An 8,049-nucleotide genomic window follows, 5' to 3' on the forward strand; every position below is an offset into this window, starting at 1 on the left:
AGTCCCTACATTTCAATAAATGTTTTTAAAATCCCTACATTTTTTCTCCGTTAGCGTAAATAGTCCCTGTTGTCAAGTTTCTAACGTGATGCCAATGTTGGCGGTTCAATCTCCTCGGAAAACGGCAGGGAACTTCGCCACGATCTTTCTCCGCAGCGTCGTAGATGCGGATCGCCGTTGTTCGTCACATTTCTAGTGAAATATGTTGGTTTAGAGGGGAAGATTTGGAGGCCGAAAGCGATGATGTTATCGTTGAAAGTGCTTGCTGTTGCGGGTGTGGAAGGTGTTGTGGTGGAGATTTGGTGGGGTGGGGTTGAACTTGTTATGATGGCTTGTGTTTCATCAACATGACACTGATGGCAGGGACCAATTGCACTAACGAATGAAAAATGTAGGGATTTTAAAAACATTTATTGAAATGTAGGGACTATTCTTAAAATCGCGTAAAATGTAGGGACCAAAAACATAATTAACCCTATTTTTTTGACTTAAACACACTTTTCACCCTCTAAGTTTGCAAAAGTTGCAATTTTGGTCCCCTTTTAAAAAAAATGGCAAAAGTGACCCCCTATGTTTACCCCTTTTTGCAAAACCTCAATTTTGACTCAGTCAACTATATGTGTCATGCCACCTATGTATTTCTTTATTTTTTTTATTTTTTTTATTCCACGCATATAATTAACTAATTAAAAAAAAACAAAAATTGGCCAAAAAAAGGACAGCACGTGCGAAAAAAGAAAGAAAAAAAGAGAGAGGTTTCTATTGTCCTCAACCCACATGCCGCTTCCCTCTTCTCTCTCATTCCGCCGCCGCGACCACCATTTTTTATTCTCCCTCAACCCAGTCGGATCTATAGCATTTTCAAACAGAAACATAATTTCTCTACATTCTTCATCAACTTAACATGGTCAAACTTGTCTTGTTCAAGTTTAGTTTCAATCTTGAAACTCCATTTTCTCCCTACTCGTGTGCTACGAATGTTCAAAGCTCCTAAATCTCAAATGGGTTTGATGTGGTGTTGTTTCAATGAATAAAAATGAGATTTTGAATGATGGCAGTTTGACAAAATCGGAACACCGGAGCCGTTCAAAACCCCTTAATCTCAAATGGGTTTGATTCAAAATCTCAAGTTGGTGTTGTTTCAATGAAGAAAGATGAGATTTTGAAGCAGGTAAAGAGGAGAAAAGGGCGTATAAAATATGGTGTTATTTCAATATATTTGGATTAGAAATGAAAGAACAAAAAGTGGGAAGATGAAGAAGGAACAAAAATGACAATGAAGACTGGGTTTTAGAATGAATGCTTAAGAGAAAATACTTGTGTGTGTTGATATGGTTGTACATGATGTTTTTAGTGTTAATGTTTTAGTTCATTGGTTGTGTAATGATTTTGATTCCAGATTTTCAATTAATGAAGATGAAGTGTTTCCATATTTTTCTCCACTCACGTGTCCCTTACAATTTGCCTTTTTTTTTATTAATTTAAGATATATACGCGTGGAATTAATTAGTTAAAACAAATAAAAAAATTACCATGTGGCATGTCATGTAGGATTGACCAGGTCAAATTGGTGTTTCGCAAAAGGGAATAAACATGGAAGGTCACTTTTGCCATTTTTTTTAAAAGGAGGTCAAAATTGCAACTTTTGCAAACTTAAAGGATGAAAAGTAGATTTGATCCTTATAAAATAGACTTCTAAGGATCTTTTTAATATCAAAAAACAATTTTATTTAAAATAAAAAGAGATAATATAAGTGATATTAGATCCACAACCATGGACGAATGAAGTACAAGTAATACTCCATCTATGGAAAAAAATACACTTATAAGGTGTGAGATATCTCTCCTTATAAACTTCTTTCAATGATTTATCTTTAAGTACATCTAATCGGTCTCATAAAAATAAGACATTGATGTTTTTCACAAATATTTATAATTAAAAATTACTAATATTTATGATATTAAAACTGTATCATTCTAGCTCCTAAAATAATTATTCAACGATCAATAAACCTGCATTTTTTTTATATAAAAAAGTATTGACCTTCCTTAGAACCGGGCTTAATACGTATAAACCTTTGATTTAAATATATGCCATGTGAAGTCTATTTCGATGGGTAGCTTAAAAAATTGGTTCAATGTAAACGATACCGAATACATATATTTACAGTTTCCTTAGTTATTAATTATCTAACATATTTAACCAAATAAGAAATGTACCATGTGATCCTAATGGACTGCAAATTTATATATGAGAATCTTTTTTTGACTTAGTTGATCTAAATTGTTACTAATTAAAACAATAAACATAGATGGAGGAAATTGTATATTTAAGGGCATCACCTAGAGCTTCAATTCCACACAACAAACATAAGCTATAGAGCTCACAATGGCTTCCACCACCATAAAATTTGCTCTTTTCTTAACCCTGACACTCCTCTTCTTACAAGTCGTAGTTTCCGTTACCCCATTGCATTTTCAACACCCACTTGACCCTTTAACCAAAGAAGAGTATTCTCTTGTCCAAACAACAGTCCTGCACAAATATTGGCTTAGATGACCCTGAAAAAGATGATATTCTCAAATGGGTATCTTCGAAACCAAGTGTTATAACAATCCCTCGTAAAGCCTTTGTCATTGCTATCATCAATAACGTCGAAAGCCATGAGATAGTAATTGATTTAAGGTTGAAGAGCATTGTCTCCGACAATATTCACAAAGGGAATGGTTTCCCAACGCTTTCGGTTGATGAACAAACCGTTGCAGTAGGGCTTCCATTAAAATATCCTCCTTTCATTGCATCAATGAAAAAGAGAGGATTGAATCTCTCTGAGGTACTTTGTTCTACTTTCACTATGGGATGGTTTGTGATGAGATAAAACCGCAAGTGTACGGTCTTACCGAAGTAGTATAAAAGAGTATCGTTCCGACATGGAGTAGTTCAATTTAATTAACCTTTAGAGATGATTAGAAGAGAGAAGAGAATTGTAAGTTGGGGTTTTTAAACGGTTAAAAAGCAATATAATAAAAGAGCCTTGGGATCGTTGGTTTCATCTAAATAACAAGTCCTTCTCAAACCAAAACCATAAGCTTATAATGTTATGTTAGACCTAATTTCTCAAGACAGTTTCTCTTAAGTTCCTCTAGCAACCAAGCCTATTTCGCTGACTTGATTACTATTGGATTTTGGTTCCTCTAACAACCAAGCCTATTTCGCTGACTTGATTGTTATTAGTTCCCTTGAAGATCGAAACTATATGTCTCAAAGATTGCAAAGCATATTTCGCTGACTTTGCAATCCTTGTCTGAATTCACTTGTTCGAATATCAAACCCTCCACTTTCGTTTCCACAGTTTGATAATGGTTAATCCATGTTAAGACGGTGAATTCAGATAAGAAATTAGGGTTACATAAGATTAAGGCTTAGGGCTTGGTTTGATTAGGATTATGTCATTTAGACTTATCCAACAATCCCAAGACAAGAAGAAGTCTACTCACTCATGTTCATCGTAGACATGGGGGAGAAGAGAGAAAGCATGAAAGTAAAAGACAGGAAAATAAAGGAAAGGAAAAGAACTTTATTTAGAAAAGCAATTGTCACTTATTGTATTCCAAGTAAAGATGAATATTTGTGATGGCTAGCTACTCTATTTATAGTACACAATTGACTTAGAATCTAAGCAAGTATATTCCAAGAATATTCCTCGGTAGATTGTGCGCCAAAATAGAATAGCTTGGAGTCCAAGCAAAAGCAGCAAAAGGTCTTATGGAGGGTGGCACGGCCGTGCCAAGGCTAGCACGGGCCGTGCCAGGCTTCTGACTTGTGGGAGATATATTTTGTTTCCCAATCTTCGTATTTTCGTGTCCAATTTGCTCCAAATCCCTTTCTTTTGCTCCAAGACTCAATCCATCCAATATTCTTCCCTGAAATATAATAAATTGCAATTTAAAGTAAACTATCCTAAAAAGGAAATAATACTAATATAAAATTATATAAAATCTAAATAAAACTAAACTAAAAAGCATATTAAAATAGCATATAAATGACTCATCAGTTTGGAGAAGAGAAAAGTAGTAGGACTGTGAGGTTAGACTGCTTAATGAAAGAAAACACTGCCAATATATATGTTAGGCCTATTACTGGAATTAAAATTGTTGTTGATCTTGAACTTATGAAGATTGTTGAGTATCATGATAGAGTTATTGAAGCTGTGCCTACGGATGAGAACACAGAATTTAGGGCTTCTGATAAGAAATTCTAAGTGAATTTTCTGATGCAGAACAATTTCAGCAGAGTTTTGGCGCTTGTAAATTGTTGTAGAGTCTTCATTCCTTTATATAGAGGTGTGAAAGAGACGTTGTTAATTGTCAGCACATCAAAATAGAGTCGTTTGAAGCTTTGATCAATCACCAATGATCTTTTACCTGATATGGTTATTGTTATTGTCCTATGAAAGATCAATTTCAAATCCATTCCAAGTATGAGGGAACAATGTTGCAGGCGGAGCTGTTATTCTTGTCTTGTAGCAGAGATACAAACTGAGTAGTGGAGATAGTGGTTGTACACTTCGTACAATTGTACTTTGTCAACGCTCTTCAAAAAGCAAGCATCCAATGCTTTCAACTTCATTTGAATTAGTCGTTGCTTCACTTTCCTGGTCTTCTGCAATGCTAGGCGTGATTAAATCCATTGAACAGCCTTTTGAAGCTTTAAGTCTCTCATCTTCTGATGAACTTCAGCTTCCGGTGATCTTCAGCTTCTGATGAGATGCTTCTGATGAACTTGTTTCTGATGACGTCATCACTTCAGGAGCACTTTTCTTCAGATGCTTCAAGCTTCCTTTTTGTTGATTCCATAACTCTCAATTTGTTCTTTCAGAACCTAATAAAGATATCAAATTTTTTGTCTATGGTCATGTACACTTGAACAAAATATTAGCATATCCAATTGACAATTTTTAATACCTTGTTATCATCAAAACATTCAAAGGGTAATGTTAAACACATTTTGTTCCAACATGTTCTAGGTTTTTGAATGGAACAAAATTTATAAACGTATATGATAGGTTGAATTTGATGTGAAATTTTAATTGTTACAAGCTCTATAGTGTAAATTAATTATGATTGTGTACCTAAATATAATTAAATAAAAATTAAAAGTTACCTTATTAAAATTGATTTTTTTTATAGAAAAATTGACTCATTTATTTGACATTTAATGTTACATTTGTATATTACATTTTGATTGGTTAATATATATATATTTTTTTTTAGGGAGATTGGTTGATATCTTGAAAAGGTAAATACCCTCTTTAAAAAAAAAAAAAAAAAAAAAGTTAACATAGGTCTCACCCACTCAAATTCATTGTTCAACTTATATGTATCCAAACTCAACACAACATAGTTTAACCAAACACACTATAAATGTAATCATTTATTATAATTTTTGTAAGTCAAGGTATTCATTATTTTTTATGATGTGACATATTTTATTTTTTTTTGGGGTTTGAATCCACGACATTTGCATATATTATGTATTGTCTCTATCAACTGAGTTAAGCTCACATGGACATGATGTAACATATGTATTAATGAAGTGAAATTACATTTGATGATGTTGCACTATATTAATTTGGGCCATAAAGATTGGATAAGAATAAGTTTTCTATTAGATCATCAACGAAATTAAGATAAAGTAGTTTTTTTCATTCAAATCGATAACAACATATGAAATATTATTTCACATATTTAATAAATATGACACATTATAAAAAATAAATCCCACTGAATTATGGGTAAAAAAATAGAGAAATTATATTTGTACAATTATTTTGTAACAATTTTTAGACCATTTTCTCTCTCATACTCACATTATATTCTTACTCTTTTTTTTTTTTTCTCTCTCCATTGTTTTTTACCAATGAAAAGAGAAAAAGAAGGTTGTCAAAAAGGTTGTGTCAAATGGTTGTTCAAATATCATTGCTCAAAAAAATATTTAAACAATGGACTAAATTTTCGAATGCATAGAAATGAGTGGAGACTAAAATCATGTTCTATTTTAAATAGGAGATTGTAAATGCATTTAAAGTCAATAGCCATTGAATTAAAAGAAGGTGGCATTTCACATGGAAAAGGTTAATCCTTTCCCACCATGAGAAAGTTGGATTCAATGATTAGATTAAGTGAAGAACATATTCTTAACATGCTTATTTTTCTTCACACTATCTTCCAATAATTTAAAAATTCTGAAAATTAATTTTCAGAAATTAAAAAAATCGAAAAAAATTCAGATAATTTTTTTTTAAAATTCTGTAATTCATTTATTGAATGTTAGAATTTTTTTTTTGAAAAAATGAAAAAAAAAATCCAGAATTTTATTTTTATTGAAATAAATTTTTTCTTTTCAAAAAAAAAATTCTAACATTCAATAAATGAATTACAGAATTTAAAAAAAAAATTATCTGAATTTTTTTATATTTTTTTAATTTCTGAAAATTAATTTTCAGAATTTTTAAATTGTTGAAAGATAGTGTGAAGAAAAATTCAGTGTTGAGAGAACATGTTAAGAATATGTTCTTCACTTAATCTAATCATTGAATCAAACTTTCCCATAGTGAGAAATGATTAACCTTTTCCATGTGAACACACACCTTAAAAGAAAGAATGATATTCACTCAAAAAAAGAAAGAATGACATAAGAAAAATGCTTTATAAAGCAAATCTCAATCTCGCAAATGCATCGTGATCTTGATTCCACTCAAGCCACTTTTTGTTGGCCGCCACCTCTTCCTAAGACTTCCCGTGAATTTCGCCCAAATGCAATTTTTAATTGGTTGGTTTACAGTTCACGATGCTTTCGTTATAATTTCCTTCGTTGTGTTTAGCAATGTTGATGATATAATACTTTAAAAAAAAAGATGAAATAATGATACTACCTCCGTCTCTAACCTCTTAGTAAATCACGAAAATTAAGAAAGTTTGTTTTTGTAATAAATTTATTGAAATTGTATTTTTTTTACATGTTTATCTTTCAAGATAGAAAATTCATATTGGAAATTTTTTATTCAATTTTTCAAAGACTTCAAAATTGATGTTGTCAAGACATAATTATCATATGTGAGTTTCTTACCATGTGTTCTTATGACAGATGTTAGCATGACCCTAAATTAAATTAAGGTATGGTAGTAACGAAATACTAAATGCTTTTGAAAATTTAAATAGTATTTTATAAAAAGGGACAAAGAAAGAGTATTATACTGTAACAAAAAAAAAAAAAGTCTTAGGTAACGTTTGGCCCGACTTTTTTTTTCAACTTTTCTACATTTTTAAGGAGAAGTTAGGCCAAACACAATATCAATAAAGTATCTTCGAAAAAGAATACTTTTTTTAGAATGCATAAAATTGAATGGAATGAGCTTTAACCAAAAGTTGTTGAATGCTACTTTAAAAAACTACTTCTCTGTAATTTATTTCACAAGCACTTCTCTTCAACTCACGCAGGCAACCTTATCTTTTATTCTTTAATATTATATTTCAATTTGTTTTTTCTTCCATTTTTTTTTGAACCAGTCCATATAATTTTTTTAAAAGGATGATCAATTTAATTTTATTATCTATTTTTGAAGGAATTTTATTATCTTTTTATCACTTATATATTTAATTTTAATATCGTTTAATTATCACAATCTCACAAATATTTTTATTCATGTTGTCATTGAATGACACCAAATATTTTTATTCCCTTTCTTCAACCTCACAAATATACACACACATTAGCGTTTAGAGTAATATTTTATGTTTGTATGTCTGTTTTTTTTTGTTACGATAATGCGTAAAAAAATTTCAGTGTTGCGCAATGCGTACAATTATTATTTTTATAAAATTTTGATTTTAATGAAAAGTACTAGTATAGATGCCTAAAAAAATTATACTTATATATATTTTACACATTTATATTGTAACAAACTATGCATATCTTTTTCTTATTAAAAAAACTAAACATATCTTTTTCAATGACACAAAAAATATGATATTCTTATAACAAAATTT

This window comes from Medicago truncatula, chromosome 4 (assembly GCF_003473485.1).
Source record: "Medicago truncatula cultivar Jemalong A17 chromosome 4, MtrunA17r5.0-ANR, whole genome shotgun sequence".
Lineage (NCBI taxonomy): Eukaryota > Viridiplantae > Streptophyta > Magnoliopsida > Fabales > Fabaceae > Medicago > Medicago truncatula.